The sequence below is a fragment of the Oncorhynchus kisutch genome, linkage group LG6, assembly GCF_002021735.2.
Source record: "Oncorhynchus kisutch isolate 150728-3 linkage group LG6, Okis_V2, whole genome shotgun sequence".
NCBI classification, from domain to species: Eukaryota; Metazoa; Chordata; class Actinopteri; order Salmoniformes; family Salmonidae; genus Oncorhynchus; species Oncorhynchus kisutch.
The window spans coordinates 63,850,616-63,868,220 of record NC_034179.2 but is presented as its reverse complement, the minus strand read 5'-3'; the positions used below and the strand labels follow the sequence as shown (position 1 = coordinate 63,868,220).

The window sequence follows — 17,605 nt, the reverse complement described above, 5'->3', positions numbered from 1 at the left end:
CGGCTATCTGATTCTGTAGATTTTACTTCGGTAAAGACTAGACTTTCTACTGAAGAGCTTATTTGAAATGTTTGTCAAGGAAAAAATATTCTGAGCACTTGAATCAAAGGACAAGTCCATGTATTAAGCACATTATCCATATCATGTCACCTAGGATATGTTAAAAAGGAAAACTGGTTTGCCATAGCGCTGTGAGCAGGGTTCAAACCTGCACGGGGAAACCCCATTGGATTTCGAGTCCAACGCCTTACCCTCTCGGCCATCGCAGCTCCTCCTGTCACTTACAGACCCTTAACCAGTCCGCTATCTCGTTCTGTCCATTTTACCTCTAAAGTGAGCAGTTTATTGCTATTGAAGAGCCTACTTGAAACGTTTGTCGTGGAAGATCAATTCTGAGCACTTGAATCAAAGGACATGTCCAAGCATTATCCATATCAAGTCCCCAATGACATGTTACAAATAAAGACTGGATTGTCAAAGTGCTGCTCGCAGGGTTCAAACCTGCACTGGTCAACCCCAATGGATTTTGAGTCCAAAAAATTTACCATTCTGCAATCACAGCTTTCTGAGTTACCTCACACAAGGACAAAAGTATCCAAATTCAACTGCCTAGTTGCATTTTTTTTCAAGCAAAGTAAAAAAAAAAAGCTATTTTCTAAGCACTTCAATTGTTGGACGAGCACATAAAGTAAGGACAATTTAAATTCAAAGGAGATAGACCCAATTGTTAAAGGTCTACTTTATCATCACCCAGTAAGCAGAGTTGAACACTGTACAGGGAGAATACATTGGACTTCAATTACAATGCTTAAAACACTTAGCCATCAAAGCAGTAGGAATCTAAGGAAATTGATGAGGAGAAAGCAGAAGTGGGCTATATGCTTCAAGCAAGTTAAGAACATGGGTGGGGAGACCACATTGAAATTCAGGTCCAACATCTAAAGAACTCGGCCATTGCAGCTGTTGGAAGGCAAGTAAAGGGATTGGGACTTGGAAACAGACATCATTGGTGAAAAATTGTAAACTTGATGGCACAACATTTTGATCTTATTGCTCCAAGTAACCTCGGTCCTTTCCAAAGCTGTGAATGTTGGAAGTTTAATGTGCAAGTCAAAAAACTATGTGCAGAGAATGTACAAGTGGACTATTCACTGAGAATAAGATTTTAAAAGGAGCAGAGAGACCCAATGGGGTTTCAAGTCTGAGGACATACCCACATGGCTCTCAGAAATTCCATAATAAATCTAATACAAACAACAGTACTGAAGAGACTATTTGAACTGTTTGCCAATGGAGATATACTCTGAGACCTGAATCAAAAGACAAATCCATGCATTAAGCACACATTATCCATATCAAGTCTCCAATGACATGTTGCAAATAAAGACTGGTTTGTCAAAGCGCTTCGAGGAGGGATCGAACCTGCGCGGGGAGAACCCATTGGATTTCTAGTCCAATGCAATTTACCATTCTGCAATCACAGCTTTCTGAGTTACCTCACACAAGGACAAAAGTATCCAAATTCAACTGCCTAGTTGCATTTTTTTTCAAGCAAAGTAAAAAAATAAAAAGCAATTTTCTAAGCACTTCAATCGTTGGACGAGCACATAAAGTAAGGACAATTTAAATTCAAAGGAGATAGACCCAATTGTTAAAGGTCTACTTTATCATCACCCAGTAAGCAGAGTTGAACACTGTACAGGGAGAATACATTGGACTTCAATTACAATGCTTAAACCACTTAGCCATCAAAGCAGTAGGAATCTAAGGAAATTGATGAGGAGAAAGGAGAAGTGGGCTATATGCTTCAAGCAAGTTAAGAACATGGGTGGGGAGACCACATTGAAATTCAGGTCCAACATCTAAAGATCTCGGCCATTGCAGCTGTTGGAAGGCAAGTAAAGGGATTGGGACTTGGAAACAGACATCATTGGTGAAAAATTGTAAACTTGATGGCACAACATTTTGATCTTATTGCTCCAAGTAACCTCGGTCCTTTCCAAAGCTGTGAATGTTGGAAGTTTAATGTGCAAGTCAAAAAACTATGTGCAGAGAATGTACAAGTGGACTATTCACTGAGAATAAGATTTTAAAAGGAGCAGAGAGACCCAATGGGGTTTCAAGTCTGAGGACATACCCACATGGCTCTCAGAAATTCCATAATAAATCTAATACAAACAACAGTACTGAAGAGACTATTTGAACTGTTTGCCAATGGAGATATACTCTGAGCACCTGAATCAAAAGGCAAGTCCATGCATTAAGCACACATTATCCATATCAAGTCTCCAATGACATGTTGCAAATAAAGACTGGTTTGTCAAAGCGCTGTGAGGAGGGTTCGAACCTGCGCGGGGAGAACCCATTGGATTTCTAGTCCAACGCAATTTACCACTCGGCAATCGCAGCTCGCTATGTTAAGAAACAGTTCTTAACCAGTCGGGCTATCTGATTCTGTACATTTTACTTCTGTAAAGACTAGACCTTCTACTGAAGAGCCTGTTTGAACTGTTTGTCAAGGATTTTTATTCTGACCACCTGAGTCAAAGGACAAGTCCATGCATTAAGCACACATTATCCATATCAAGTCTCCAATGACATGTTGCAAATAAAAACTGGTTTGTCAAAGCGCTGTGAGCAGGGTTCGAACCTGCGCAGGGAAACCCCATTGGATTTCAAGTACAACGCCTTAACCACTCGCCCATCAAAGCTTGCTCAGATAAAAAACAAATCCTTAACCAGTCGGCTATCTGATTCTGTAGATTTTATTTCGGTAAAGACTAGACTTTCTACTGAAGAGCCTATTTGAAATGTTTGTCAAGGAAAAAATATTCTGAGCACTTGAATCAAAGGACAAGTCCATGTATTAAGCACATTATCCATATCATGTCACCTAGGATATGTTAAAAGGAAAACTGGTTTGAATTACCGCTGTGAGCAGGGTTCGAACCTGCGCGGGGAGACCCCATTGGATTTCAAGTCCAACGCCTTAACCTCTCAGCCATCGCAGCTTCTCCTGATACTTACAGACCCTTAACCAGTCCGCTATCTCGTTCTGTCCATTTTACCTCTAAAGTGAGCAGATTATTGCTATTGAAGAGCCTACTTGAAACGTTTGTCATGGAAGATCAATTCTGAGCACTTGAATCAAAGGACATGTCCAAGCATTATCCATATCAAGTCCCCAATGACATGTTACAAATAAAGACTGGATTGTCAAAGCGCTGCTCGCAGGGTTCAAACCTGCACTGGTCAACCCCAATGGATTTTGAGTCCAAAAATTTTACCATTCTGCAATCACAGCTTTCTGAGTTACCTCACACAAGGACAAAAGTATCCAAATTCAACTGCCTAGTTGCATTTTTTTTCAAGCAAAGTAAAAAAATAAAAAGCAATTTTCTAAGCACTTCAATCGTTGGACGAGCACATAAAGTAAGGACAATTTAAATTCAAAGGAGATAGACCCAATTGTTAAAGGTCTACATTATCATCACCCAGTAAGCAGAGTTGAACACTGTACAGGGAGAATACATTGGACTTCAATTACAATGCTTAAACCACTTAGCCATCAAAGCAGTAGGAATCTAAGGAAATTGATGAGGAGAAAGGAGAAGTGGGCTATATGCTTCAAGCAAGTTAAGAACATGGGTGGGGAGACCACATTGAAATTCAGGTCCAACATCTAAAGATCTCGGCCATTGCAGCTGTTGGAAGGCAAGTAAAGGGATTGGGACTTGGAAACAGACATCATTGGTGAAAAATGGTAAACTTGATGGCACAACATTTTGATCTTATTGCTCCAAGTAACCTCGGTCCTTTCCAAAGCTGTGAATGTTGGAAGTTTAATGTGCAAGTCAAAAAACTATGTGCAGAGAATGTACAAGTGGACTATTCACTGAGAATAAGATTTTAAAAGGAGCAGAGAGACCCAATGGGGTTTCAAGTCTGAGGACATACCCACATGGCTCTCAGAAATTCCATAATAAATCTAATACAAACAACAGTACTGAAGAGACTATTTGAACTGTTTGCCAATGGAGATATACTCTGAGCACCTGAATCAAAAGGCAAGTCCATGCATTAAGCACACATTATCCATATCAAGTCTCCAATGACATGTTGCAAATAAAGACTGGTTTGTCAAAGCGCTGTGAGGAGGGTTCGAACCTGCGCGGGGAGAACCCATTGGATTTCTAGTCCAACGCAATTTACCACTCGGCAATCGCAGCTCACTATGTTAAGAAACAGTCCTTAACCAGTCGGGCTATCTGATTCTGTACATTTTACTTCTGTAAAGACTAGACCTTCTACTGAAGAGCCTGTTTGAACTGTTTGTCAGGGATTTTTATTCTGACCACCTGAGTCAAAGGACAAGTCCATGCATTAAGCACACATGATCCATATCAAGTCTCCAATGACATGTTGCAAATAAAAACTGGTTTGTCAAAGCGCTGTGAGCAGGGCTCGAACCTGCGCAGGTAAACCCCATTGGATTTCAAGTCCAACGCCTTAACCACTCGGCCATCACAGCTTGCTATGATAAAAACAAATCCTTAACCAGTCGGCTATCTGATTCTGTAGATTTTACTTCGGTAAAGACTAGACTTTCTACTGAAGAGCCTATTTGAAATGTTTGTCAAGGAAAAAATATTCTGAGCACTTGAATCAAAGGACAAGTCCATGTATTAAGCACATTATCCATATCATGTCACCTAGGATAAGTTAAAAGGAAAACTGGTTTGAATAAGCGCTGCGAGCAGGGTTCGAACCTCCGGGGGAGACCCCATTGGATTTCGAGTCCAACGCCTTAACCTCTCGGACCTCGCAGCTTCTCCTGATACTTACAGACCCTTAACCAGTCCGCTATCTCGTTCTGTCCATTTTACCTCTAAAGTGAGCAGATTATTGCTATTGAAGAGCCTACTTGAAACGTTTGTCATGGAAGATCAATTCTGAGCACTTGAATCAAAGGACATGTCCAAGCATTATCCATATCAAGTCCCCAATGACATGTTACAAATAAAGACTGGATTGTCAAAGCGCTGCTCGCAGGGTTCAAACCTGCACTGGTCAACCCCAATGGATTTTGAGTCCAAAAATTTAACCATTCTGCAATCACAGCTTTCTGAGTTACCTCACACAAGGACAAAAGTATCCAAATTCAACTGCCTAGTTGAATTTTTTTTCAAGCAAAGTTTTTTAAAAAGAAGCTATTTTCTAAGCACTTCAATCGTTGGACGAGCACATAAAGTAAGGACAATTTAAATTCAAAGGAGATAGACCCAATTGTTAAAGGTCTACTTTATCATCACCCAGTAAGCAGAGTTGAACACTGTACAGGGAGAATACATTGTACTTCAATTAGAATGCTTAAACCACTTAGCCATCAAAGCAGTAGGAATCTAAGGAAATTGATGAGGAGAAAGCAGAAGTGGGCTATATGCTTCAAGTAAGTTAAGAACATGGGTGGGGAGACCCCATTGAAATTCAGGTCCAACGTCTAAAGAACTCGGCCATTGCAGCTGTTGGAATGCAAGTAAAGGGATTGGGACTTGGAAACAGACATCATTGGTGAAAAATGGTAAACTTGATGGCACAACATTTTGATCTTATTGCGCCAAGTAACCTCGGTCCTTTCCAAAGCTGTGAAGGTTGGAAGTTTAATGTGCAAGTCAAAAAACTATGTGCAGAGAATGTACAAGTGGACTATTCACTGAGAATAAGATTTTAAAAGGAGCAGAGAGACCCAATGGGGTTTCAAGTCTGAGGACATACCCACATGGCTCTCAGAAATTCCATAATAAATCTAATACAAACAACAGTACTGGAGAGACTATTTGAACTGTTTGCCAATGGAGATATACTCTGAGACCTGAATCAAAAGACAAGTCCATGCATTAAGCACACATTATCCATATCAAGTCTCCAATGACATGTTGCAAATAAAGACTGGTTTGTCAAAGCGCTTCGAGGAGGGATCGAACCTGCGCGGGGAGAACCCATTGGATTTCTAGTCCAACGCAATTTACCACTCGGCAATCGCAGCTAGCTATGTTAAGAAACAGTCCTTACCCAGTTGGGATATCTGATTCTGTACATTTTACTTCTGTAAAGACTAGACCTTCTACTGAAGAGCCTGTTTGAACTGTTTGTCAAGGAGTTTTATTCTGACCACCTGAGTCAAAGGACAAGTCCATGCATTAAGCACACATTATCCATATCAAGTCTCCAATGACATGTTGCAAATAAAAACTGGTTTGTCAAAGCGCTGTGAGCAGGGTTCGAACCTGCGCAGGGAAACCCCATTGGATTTCAAGTCCAACGCCTTAACCACTCGGCCATCACAGCTTGCTACGGTAAAAAACAAATCCTTAACCAGTCGGCTATCTGATTCTGTAGATTTTACTTCGGTAAAGACTAGACTTTCTACTGAAGAGCTTATTTGAAATGTTTGTCAAGGAAAAAATATTCTGAGCACTTGAATCAAAGGACAAGTCCATGTATTAAGCACATTATCCATATCATGTCACCTAGGATATGTTAAAAAGGAAAACTGGTTTGCCATAGCGCTGTGAGCAGGGTTCGAACCTGCGCGGGGAGACCCCATTGGATTTCGAGTCCAACGCCTTACCCTCTCGGCCATCGCAGCTCCTCCTGTCACTTACAGACCCTTAACCAGTCCGCTATCTCGTTCTGTCCATTTTACCTCTAAAGTGAGCAGTTTATTGCTATTGAAGAGCCTACTTGAAACGTTTGTCGTGGAAGATCAATTCTGAGCACTTGAATCAAAGGACATGTCCAAGCATTATCCATATCAAGTCCCCAATGACATGTTACAAATAAAGACTGGATTGTCAAAGTGCTGCTCGCAGGGTTCAAACCTGCACTGGTCAACCCCAATGGATTTTGAGTCCAAAAAATTTACCATTCTGCAATCACAGCTTTCTGAGTTACCTCACACAAGGACAAAAGTATCCAAATTCAACTGCCTAGTTGCATTTTTTTTCAAGCAAAGTAAAAAAAAAAAGCTATTTTCTAAGCACTTCAATTGTTGGACGAGCACATAAAGTAAGGACAATTTAAATTCAAAGGAGATAGACCCAATTGTTAAAGGTCTACTTTATCATCACCCAGTAAGCAGAGTTGAACACTGTACAGGGAGAATACATTGGACTTCAATTACAATGCTTAAAACACTTAGCCATCAAAGCAGTAGGAATCTAAGGAAATTGATGAGGAGAAAGCAGAAGTGGGCTATATGCTTCAAGCAAGTTAAGAACATGGGTGGGGAGACCACATTGAAATTCAGGTCCAACATCTAAAGAACTCGGCCATTGCAGCTGTTGGAAGGCAAGTAAAGGGATTGGGACTTGGAAACAGACATCATTGGTGAAAAATTGTAAACTTGATGGCACAACATTTTGATCTTATTGCTCCAAGTAACCTCGGTCCTTTCCAAAGCTGTGAATGTTGGAAGTTTAATGTGCAAGTCAAAAAACTATGTGCAGAGAATGTACAAGTGGACTATTCACTGAGAATAAGATTTTAAAAGGAGCAGAGAGACCCAATGGGGTTTCAAGTCTGAGGACATACCCACATGGCTCTCAGAAATTCCATAATAAATCTAATACAAACAACAGTACTGAAGAGACTATTTGAACTGTTTGCCAATGGAGATATACTCTGAGACCTGAATCAAAAGACAAATCCATGCATTAAGCACACATTATCCATATCAAGTCTCCAATGACATGTTGCAAATAAAGACTGGTTTGTCAAAGCGCTTCGAGGAGGGATCGAACCTGCGCGGGGAGAACCCATTGGATTTCTAGTCCAATGCAATTTACCATTCTGCAATCACAGCTTTCTGAGTTACCTCACACAAGGACAAAAGTATCCAAATTCAACTGCCTAGTTGCATTTTTTTTCAAGCAAAGTAAAAAAATAAAAAGCAATTTTCTAAGCACTTCAATCGTTGGACGAGCACATAAAGTAAGGACAATTTAAATTCAAAGGAGATAGACCCAATTGTTAAAGGTCTACTTTATCATCACCCAGTAAGCAGAGTTGAACACTGTACAGGGAGAATACATTGGACTTCAATTACAATGCTTAAACCACTTAGCCATCAAAGCAGTAGGAATCTAAGGAAATTGATGAGGAGAAAGGAGAAGTGGGCTATATGCTTCAAGCAAGTTAAGAACATGGGTGGGGAGACCACATTGAAATTCAGGTCCAACATCTAAAGATCTCGGCCATTGCAGCTGTTGGAAGGCAAGTAAAGGGATTGGGACTTGGAAACAGACATCATTGGTGAAAAATTGTAAACTTGATGGCACAACATTTTGATCTTATTGCTCCAAGTAACCTCGGTCCTTTCCAAAGCTGTGAATGTTGGAAGTTTAATGTGCAAGTCAAAAAACTATGTGCAGAGAATGTACAAGTGGACTATTCACTGAGAATAAGATTTTAAAAGGAGCAGAGAGACCCAATGGGGTTTCAAGTCTGAGGACATACCCACATGGCTCTCAGAAATTCCATAATAAATCTAATACAAACAACAGTACTGAAGAGACTATTTGAACTGTTTGCCAATGGAGATATACTCTGAGCACCTGAATCAAAAGGCAAGTCCATGCATTAAGCACACATTATCCATATCAAGTCTCCAATGACATGTTGCAAATAAAGACTGGTTTGTCAAAGCGCTGTGAGGAGGGTTCGAACCTGCGCGGGGAGAACCCATTGGATTTCTAGTCCAACGCAATTTACCACTCGGCAATCGCAGCTCGCTATGTTAAGAAACAGTTCTTAACCAGTCGGGCTATCTGATTCTGTACATTTTACTTCTGTAAAGACTAGACCTTCTACTGAAGAGCCTGTTTGAACTGTTTGTCAAGGATTTTTATTCTGACCACCTGAGTCAAAGGACAAGTCCATGCATTAAGCACACATTATCCATATCAAGTCTCCAATGACATGTTGCAAATAAAAACTGGTTTGTCAAAGCGCTGTGAGCAGGGTTCGAACCTGCGCAGGGAAACCCCATTGGATTTCAAGTACAACGCCTTAACCACTCGCCCATCAAAGCTTGCTCAGATAAAAAACAAATCCTTAACCAGTCGGCTATCTGATTCTGTAGATTTTATTTCGGTAAAGACTAGACTTTCTACTGAAGAGCCTATTTGAAATGTTTGTCAAGGAAAAAATATTCTGAGCACTTGAATCAAAGGACAAGTCCATGTATTAAGCACATTATCCATATCATGTCACCTAGGATATGTTAAAAGGAAAACTGGTTTGAATTACCGCTGTGAGCAGGGTTCGAACCTGCGCGGGGAGACCCCATTGGATTTCAAGTCCAACGCCTTAACCTCTCAGCCATCGCAGCTTCTCCTGATACTTACAGACCCTTAACCAGTCCGCTATCTCGTTCTGTCCATTTTACCTCTAAAGTGAGCAGATTATTGCTATTGAAGAGCCTACTTGAAACGTTTGTCATGGAAGATCAATTCTGAGCACTTGAATCAAAGGACATGTCCAAGCATTATCCATATCAAGTCCCCAATGACATGTTACAAATAAAGACTGGATTGTCAAAGCGCTGCTCGCAGGGTTCAAACCTGCACTGGTCAACCCCAATGGATTTTGAGTCCAAAAATTTTACCATTCTGCAATCACAGCTTTCTGAGTTACCTCACACAAGGACAAAAGTATCCAAATTCAACTGCCTAGTTGCATTTTTTTTCAAGCAAAGTAAAAAAATAAAAAGCAATTTTCTAAGCACTTCAATCGTTGGACGAGCACATAAAGTAAGGACAATTTAAATTCAAAGGAGATAGACCCAATTGTTAAAGGTCTACATTATCATCACCCAGTAAGCAGAGTTGAACACTGTACAGGGAGAATACATTGGACTTCAATTACAATGCTTAAACCACTTAGCCATCAAAGCAGTAGGAATCTAAGGAAATTGATGAGGAGAAAGGAGAAGTGGGCTATATGCTTCAAGCAAGTTAAGAACATGGGTGGGGAGACCACATTGAAATTCAGGTCCAACATCTAAAGATCTCGGCCATTGCAGCTGTTGGAAGGCAAGTAAAGGGATTGGGACTTGGAAACAGACATCATTGGTGAAAAATGGTAAACTTGATGGCACAACATTTTGATCTTATTGCTCCAAGTAACCTCGGTCCTTTCCAAAGCTGTGAATGTTGGAAGTTTAATGTGCAAGTCAAAAAACTATGTGCAGAGAATGTACAAGTGGACTATTCACTGAGAATAAGATTTTAAAAGGAGCAGAGAGACCCAATGGGGTTTCAAGTCTGAGGACATACCCACATGGCTCTCAGAAATTCCATAATAAATCTAATACAAACAACAGTACTGAAGAGACTATTTGAACTGTTTGCCAATGGAGATATACTCTGAGCACCTGAATCAAAAGGCAAGTCCATGCATTAAGCACACATTATCCATATCAAGTCTCCAATGACATGTTGCAAATAAAGACTGGTTTGTCAAAGCGCTGTGAGGAGGGTTCGAACCTGCGCGGGGAGAACCCATTGGATTTCTAGTCCAACGCAATTTACCACTCGGCAATCGCAGCTCACTATGTTAAGAAACAGTCCTTAACCAGTCGGGCTATCTGATTCTGTACATTTTACTTCTGTAAAGACTAGACCTTCTACTGAAGAGCCTGTTTGAACTGTTTGTCAGGGATTTTTATTCTGACCACCTGAGTCAAAGGACAAGTCCATGCATTAAGCACACATGATCCATATCAAGTCTCCAATGACATGTTGCAAATAAAAACTGGTTTGTCAAAGCGCTGTGAGCAGGGCTCGAACCTGCGCAGGTAAACCCCATTGGATTTCAAGTCCAACGCCTTAACCACTCGGCCATCACAGCTTGCTATGATAAAAACAAATCCTTAACCAGTCGGCTATCTGATTCTGTAGATTTTACTTCGGTAAAGACTAGACTTTCTACTGAAGAGCCTATTTGAAATGTTTGTCAAGGAAAAAATATTCTGAGCACTTGAATCAAAGGACAAGTCCATGTATTAAGCACATTATCCATATCATGTCACCTAGGATAAGTTAAAAGGAAAACTGGTTTGAATAAGCGCTGCGAGCAGGGTTCGAACCTCCGGGGGAGACCCCATTGGATTTCGAGTCCAACGCCTTAACCTCTCGGACCTCGCAGCTTCTCCTGATACTTACAGACCCTTAACCAGTCCGCTATCTCGTTCTGTCCATTTTACCTCTAAAGTGAGCAGATTATTGCTATTGAAGAGCCTACTTGAAACGTTTGTCATGGAAGATCAATTCTGAGCACTTGAATCAAAGGACATGTCCAAGCATTATCCATATCAAGTCCCCAATGACATGTTACAAATAAAGACTGGATTGTCAAAGCGCTGCTCGCAGGGTTCAAACCTGCACTGGTCAACCCCAATGGATTTTGAGTCCAAAAATTTAACCATTCTGCAATCACAGCTTTCTGAGTTACCTCACACAAGGACAAAAGTATCCAAATTCAACTGCCTAGTTGAATTTTTTTTCAAGCAAAGTTTTTTAAAAAGAAGCTATTTTCTAAGCACTTCAATCGTTGGACGAGCACATAAAGTAAGGACAATTTAAATTCAAAGGAGATAGACCCAATTGTTAAAGGTCTACTTTATCATCACCCAGTAAGCAGAGTTGAACACTGTACAGGGAGAATACATTGTACTTCAATTAGAATGCTTAAACCACTTAGCCATCAAAGCAGTAGGAATCTAAGGAAATTGATGAGGAGAAAGCAGAAGTGGGCTATATGCTTCAAGTAAGTTAAGAACATGGGTGGGGAGACCCCATTGAAATTCAGGTCCAACGTCTAAAGAACTCGGCCATTGCAGCTGTTGGAATGCAAGTAAAGGGATTGGGACTTGGAAACAGACATCATTGGTGAAAAATGGTAAACTTGATGGCACAACATTTTGATCTTATTGCGCCAAGTAACCTCGGTCCTTTCCAAAGCTGTGAAGGTTGGAAGTTTAATGTGCAAGTCAAAAAACTATGTGCAGAGAATGTACAAGTGGACTATTCACTGAGAATAAGATTTAAAAAAGAGCAGGGAGACCCAATTGGGTTTCAAGTCCAAGGACTTAACCACCTGGCTCTCAGATTTTCCATCATAAATCTAACACAAACAACAGTATCTGTACTGAAGAGCCTATTTGAACTGTTTGTCAAGGCAGATATGCTCTGAGCACCTGAATCACTGGACAATTCCATGTATTAAGGACATTATCCATATTATGTTACCAAGGATATGTGGAGACCCCATTGGATTTCAAGTCGAACGCCTTAACCACTCGGCCATCGCAGCATGGTATTTTAAAAACCAGTTCTTAACCAGTCGGCTATCTCATTCTGTACATTTTACTTCTGTAAAGACTCGACTATCTACTGAAAGAGCCAATTTGAACTGTTTTTCAAGGAATACATATTCTGAGCACTTGAATCAAAGGACAAGTCTATGCATTAAGCACTTCATCAATATCAAGTCACCAATGCTATGTTACAAATAAAGACTGGTTTGTCAATGTGCTGCGAGCAGTTTTAGAAACTGTACGGGGAGACGACAATGGAGAATATTTCCAATGCTTAAACCACTTGGCCATCGCAGCAGTAGGAATCTAAGGAAAGTGGCAGTTTGATCAGGGTCTGCGTTGCATCTCTGCCCTCGTGCAAGGCCTGTGCACACTGGTATCGTCACCACAATTGCCAGCAGTGAATCCCTTCACAGAGCTGCGCAGCAGCGTTGCACAGACATGCTTAGTAAATAATGCAACCATTTCTCTTCAGCTTGTTGTGAAGCCATAGGTCAGATGTCTTTATATCTAATTGAAAGACTAAAACTTTTTCCTTCTCATAAGCATTGAGAGAAACAGCCACATAGGCAGCCTATTTCTGTGTAAGTAGTTGGTACTGTATAATCACAGAGATAACATATATTTCAGTCTTGTCTCACGGGAACCTTAACTTTAGAAATATTAGTAGATAATAGCAGAATCTACTGCACAGCCAGAGCTGATTAGCTAGCAAAGGTGCTGGAGGCAAAAACTGGAGAAACAGGAAAAAGTCTGCACAGTTTAGAAATACTATTACAATCTATAATGAAAGATCAGAATTCTATTGATGTGAGCTAAACAAACAGTTGTCTTAAAATCATAGGATTATTAAAACTATATTTTCGTCTGCACAATAAACAATAAATAAATACATTGTGACAGTTGTTAGTTGGTTAGCTAACTAGCGAATTTGAACCACATTATCATAGTGAAAACACCTCAATACAAGACCCTCTTATCTCAACATTCTCTTGCTCTGTCTGTCTGTCTGTCTGTCTGTCTGTCTGTCTGTCTGTCTGTCTGTCTGTCTGTCTGTCTGTCTGTCTGTCTGTCTGTCTGTCTGTCTGTCTGTCTGTCTGTCTGTCTGTCTGTCTGTCTGTCTGTCTGTCTGTCTGTCTGTCTGTCTGTCTGTCTGTCTGTCTGTCTGTCTGTCTGTCTGTCTGTCTGTCTGTCTGTCTCTCTGTCTCTGTCTCTCTCATAAGATGATGAAGGACATGCTTGGTGACAAAATTGGCATGGAGACCACCAGCAGCCCAACCCTAGTAACCAGCATGCAGAAGCCTCTCCTCCTTCCCCATGGCAACCTCATCACTGCCTGCATTCCGAAGCTCACCCCAGTTCCTCTCCTCACTTCCACTACCCCACGCCCGTTCCCTCCGTCTCTACACCTTTGTCAGATCCCACCCCTGTCCACTCCTCCCTCCCACTCTACAGCCTAACCCCTGCCCTGCTCCGGTCCCGTCATATCCGCCGTCACTTCTGCTCCACCTCCCAGGGCTCCTCCATTACCAACTTTCTAGCCCAGCAGCAGAGGCAAGAGAAGGAAAGCACATCCCTGCTCTAGGACTTTCTGAGGAGACAGGAGGAGCAGGTGCGTTGTGGCAGGGCAGAGGCCCGGGAGAGGTGGTACTAGAGGGAGGTGCGCATGGCTGTGTCCCTGGGTAGCATGACCACGGCTCTGGAGCTGAACTCCTCTCAACAGGACACAGTCATCGCCCTCGTACAGAGACTTTCCATGAGAGACAGGAAGTGACAGAGTCATCACCCTGCTGCAGGGTTGTCACTAGCTTATATAGCACAAAGTCACAGGGCTCATTTGAGTGGTATGGCAAAAGCAACAGACTCTAGTCGAGGAATGAAGTCAGGGGAGGTGCGGTTGTGGTTTCCCAACAGCAAGGTTCAGGACAACGCACAAGACATTCTATGAACATCCCACAGGGCCGACATCTCCGTTATTTGCAAGAGTAAGCGACGCAGGTACAGAGGACAAAGAGCCGGATGCCTGGTCATGACCCGGAGAAGGCGACTGGGAAAACTGCCATTGCCGTCAATACTACTCGCCAACGTGCAATCATTGGACAATAAATTAAACGAGGTACGATCACGAATATCCTACCAACGGGACATCAAAAACTGTAATATCCTACGTTTCACGGAATCGTGGCTGAATGACGACATGGATATTCAGCTAGCGGGATATATACTGCACCAGCAAGATAGAACAGCACACTCCGGTAAGACGAGGGGGGGGGGGGCAGTCTATGCATATTTGTAAACAACAGCTGATTCACGAATTCTAAGGAAGTCTCTAGATTTTGCTCGCCTGAAGTAGAGTATATTGTGATAAATTGCAGGCCACACTACTTCCCTAGAGAGTTTTCAGCTATACTATTCGTGGCTGTTTATTTACCACCACAGACAGATGCTGGCACTAAGACCGCAGTCAGTCAGCTGTATAAGGAAATAAGCAAACAGGAAACCACTCACCCAGAGGCGGCGCTCCTAGTGGCCGGAGACTTTTATGCAGGGAAACTTAAATCAGTTCTACCAAATTTCTATCAACGTGTTAAACGTGCAACTAGAGAGAAATAAATTCTAGATCACCTGTACTCCACACACAGAGACGCGTGCAGAGAGCTCTCCCTCTCCCTCCATTTGGTAAATCCCACCACAACTCTATTCTCCTGATTCCTGCTTACAAGCAGGAAGCACCAGTGACTCGGTCTATAAAAAAGTGGTCAGATGAAGCAGATGCTAAACTACAGGACTGTTTTGCTATCAAAGACTGGAACATGTTCCGGGATTCTTCCGATGGCATTGAGGAGTACACCACATCAGTCACTGGCTTTATCAATAAGTGCATCGAGGACGTCGGCCCCACAGTGACTGTACATACATACCCCAACCAGAAGCCATGGATTACAGGCAACATTCGCACAGAGCTAAAGGGTAGAGCTGCCGCTTTCAAGGTGCGGAACTCTAACCCGGAAGCTTACAAGAAATCCTGCTATGCCCTGCGACGAACCATTAAACAGGCAAAGCGTCAATACAGGGCTAGGATTGAATCATACTACACCGGCTCTGACGCTCGTCTATTGTGGCAGGGCTTGCAAAGCTGCCCAGTGACACAAGCCTACCAGATGAGCTAAGTTACTTCTATGCTCGCTTCGAGGCAAGCAACACTGAGACATGCATGAGAGCATCAGCTGTTCCGGACGACTGTGTGATCACGTTCTCCGTAGCCGATGTGAGTAAGACCTTTAAACAAGTCAACATACACAAGGCTGCGGGGCCAGACAGATTACCAGGACGTGTGCTCCGGGAATGTGCTGACCAATTGGCAGGTGTCTTCACTGACATTTTCAACATGTCCCTCATTGAGTCTATCAAGCAGACCACCATAGTGGCAACCTGCCTAAATGACTACAGACCCGTAGCACTCACATCCATAACCATGAAGTGCTTTGAAAGGTTGGTAATGGCTCACATTAACACCATTATCCCAGAAACCCTAGACACACCCCAATTTGCATACCGCTCAAACAGATCTACAGATGATGCAATCTATATTGCACTCCACACTACCCTTTACCACCTGGACAAAAGGAACACATATGTGACAATGCTATTCATTGACTACAGCTCAGCGTTCAACACCATGGTACCCTCAAAGCTTATCACTAAGCTAAGGATCCTGGGACTAAACACCTCCATATTCAACTGGATAATGGACTTCCGGACGGGCCGCCCCCAAAGGTCGAGGGTAGGTAGCAACACATCTGCCACGCTGATCCTCAACACTGGCGCTCCACAGGGGTGCGTGCTCAGTCCCCTCCCTGTTCACCCACGACTGCATGGCCAGGCACAAATCCAACACCATCATTAAGTTTGCAGACGACACAACAGTGGGAGGCCTGATCACCAACAATGACGAGACAGCCTATAGGGAGGAGATCAGAGACCTGGCCCGGGTGGTGCCAGAATAACAACCTATCCCTCAACGTAACCAAGACAAAGGAGATGATTGTGGACTACAGGAAAAGGAGGACCGAGTACGCCCCCATTCTCATAGACAGGGCTGCAGTGGAGCAGGTTGAGAGCTTCAAGTTCCTTGGTGACGACATCAACAACAAACTAGAATGGTCCAAACACACCAAGACAGTCGTGAAGAGGGCACGACAAAGCCTATTCCCCCGCAGGAAACTAAAAAGATTTGGCATGGGTCCTGAGATCCTCAAAAGGTTCAACAGCTGCAACATCGAGAGCATCCTGACTGGTTGCATCACTGCCTGGCACGGCAATTGCTCGGCCTCTGTCCGCAAGGCACTACACAGGGTAGTGCGTACGGCCCAGTACATCACTGTGGCTAAGCTGCCCCCCATCCAGGACCTCTACACCAGGCAGTGTCAGAGGAAGGCCCTAAAAATTGTGAAAGACCCCAGCCACCCCAGTCATAGACTGTTCTCTCTACTACCGCATGGCAAGTGGTACCGGAGTGCCGAGTCTATGACAAATAGTTTTCTCAACAGTTTTTACCCCCAAGCCATAAGACTCCTGAACAGGTAATCAAATGACTACCCGGACTATTTGCATTGTGTGCCCCCCCAACCCCTCTTTTTATGCTGCTGCTACTCTCTGTTTATCATATATGCATAGTCACTTTAACTATACATTCATGTACATACTACCTCAATTGAGCCGACCAACCAGTGCTCCCGCACATTGGCTAACCGGGCTATCTGCATTGTGTCCCAACCACCACCCGCCAACCCCTCTTTTACGCTACTGCTACTCTCTGTTCATCATATATGCATAGTCACTTTAACCATATCTACATGTACATACTACCTCAATCAGCCTGACTAACCGGTGTCTGTATGTATCCTCACTACTTTTATAGCCTCGCTACTGTATATAGCCTGTCTTTTTACTGTTATTTTATTTCTTTACTTACCTACTGTTCACTGAACACATTTTTTGCACTATTGGTTAGAGCCTGTAAGTAAGCATTTCACTGTAAGGTCTACACCTGTTGTATTCGGCGCACGTGACAAATAAACTTTGATTTGATTTGATCACCATGCCGGTGACATTTGTTTATAAAAAAAAATCTTTATATACTAAAAGATTTTACTGATTTTATTGACTTACAGTTCATATAAGAAAATCAGTCAATTGAAATAAATAATGCCCTAATCTATGGAC

The 17,605-nt window shown here is 42.4% G+C and overlaps 11 non-coding genes across 11 annotated transcripts; all 11 read right to left on the bottom strand.

Moving 5' to 3' along the window:
• Window positions 1-187: 187 nt before the first annotated feature.
• Window positions 188-269, bottom strand: trnas-cga (transfer RNA serine (anticodon CGA)). The gene has a single exon. It is a non-coding gene; the product is annotated as a tRNA-Ser (tRNA).
• Window positions 270-2,629: 2,360 nt separating this feature from the next.
• On the bottom strand, window positions 2,630-2,711 carry trnas-uga (transfer RNA serine (anticodon UGA)). Its single transcript has one exon. It is a non-coding gene; the product is annotated as a tRNA-Ser (tRNA).
• Window positions 2,712-2,929: 218 nt separating this feature from the next.
• trnas-uga (transfer RNA serine (anticodon UGA)) lies at window positions 2,930-3,011 on the bottom strand. The gene has a single exon. It is a non-coding gene; the product is annotated as a tRNA-Ser (tRNA).
• A 1,438-nt stretch (window positions 3,012-4,449) lies between these two features.
• On the bottom strand, window positions 4,450-4,531 carry trnas-uga (transfer RNA serine (anticodon UGA)). Its single transcript has one exon. It is a non-coding gene; the product is annotated as a tRNA-Ser (tRNA).
• A 217-nt stretch (window positions 4,532-4,748) lies between these two features.
• trnas-cga (transfer RNA serine (anticodon CGA)) lies at window positions 4,749-4,829 on the bottom strand. The gene has a single exon. It is a non-coding gene; the product is annotated as a tRNA-Ser (tRNA).
• Window positions 4,830-6,266: 1,437 nt separating this feature from the next.
• Window positions 6,267-6,348, bottom strand: trnas-uga (transfer RNA serine (anticodon UGA)). Its single transcript has one exon. It is a non-coding gene; the product is annotated as a tRNA-Ser (tRNA).
• A 219-nt stretch (window positions 6,349-6,567) lies between these two features.
• trnas-cga (transfer RNA serine (anticodon CGA)) lies at window positions 6,568-6,649 on the bottom strand. Its single transcript has one exon. It is a non-coding gene; the product is annotated as a tRNA-Ser (tRNA).
• A 2,360-nt stretch (window positions 6,650-9,009) lies between these two features.
• On the bottom strand, window positions 9,010-9,091 carry trnas-uga (transfer RNA serine (anticodon UGA)). The gene has a single exon. It is a non-coding gene; the product is annotated as a tRNA-Ser (tRNA).
• A 218-nt stretch (window positions 9,092-9,309) lies between these two features.
• On the bottom strand, window positions 9,310-9,391 carry trnas-cga (transfer RNA serine (anticodon CGA)). The gene has a single exon. It is a non-coding gene; the product is annotated as a tRNA-Ser (tRNA).
• A 1,438-nt stretch (window positions 9,392-10,829) lies between these two features.
• Window positions 10,830-10,911, bottom strand: trnas-uga (transfer RNA serine (anticodon UGA)). The gene has a single exon. It is a non-coding gene; the product is annotated as a tRNA-Ser (tRNA).
• A 217-nt stretch (window positions 10,912-11,128) lies between these two features.
• Window positions 11,129-11,209, bottom strand: trnas-cga (transfer RNA serine (anticodon CGA)). The gene has a single exon. It is a non-coding gene; the product is annotated as a tRNA-Ser (tRNA).
• Between the last annotated feature and the right edge of the window lie 6,396 nt (window positions 11,210-17,605).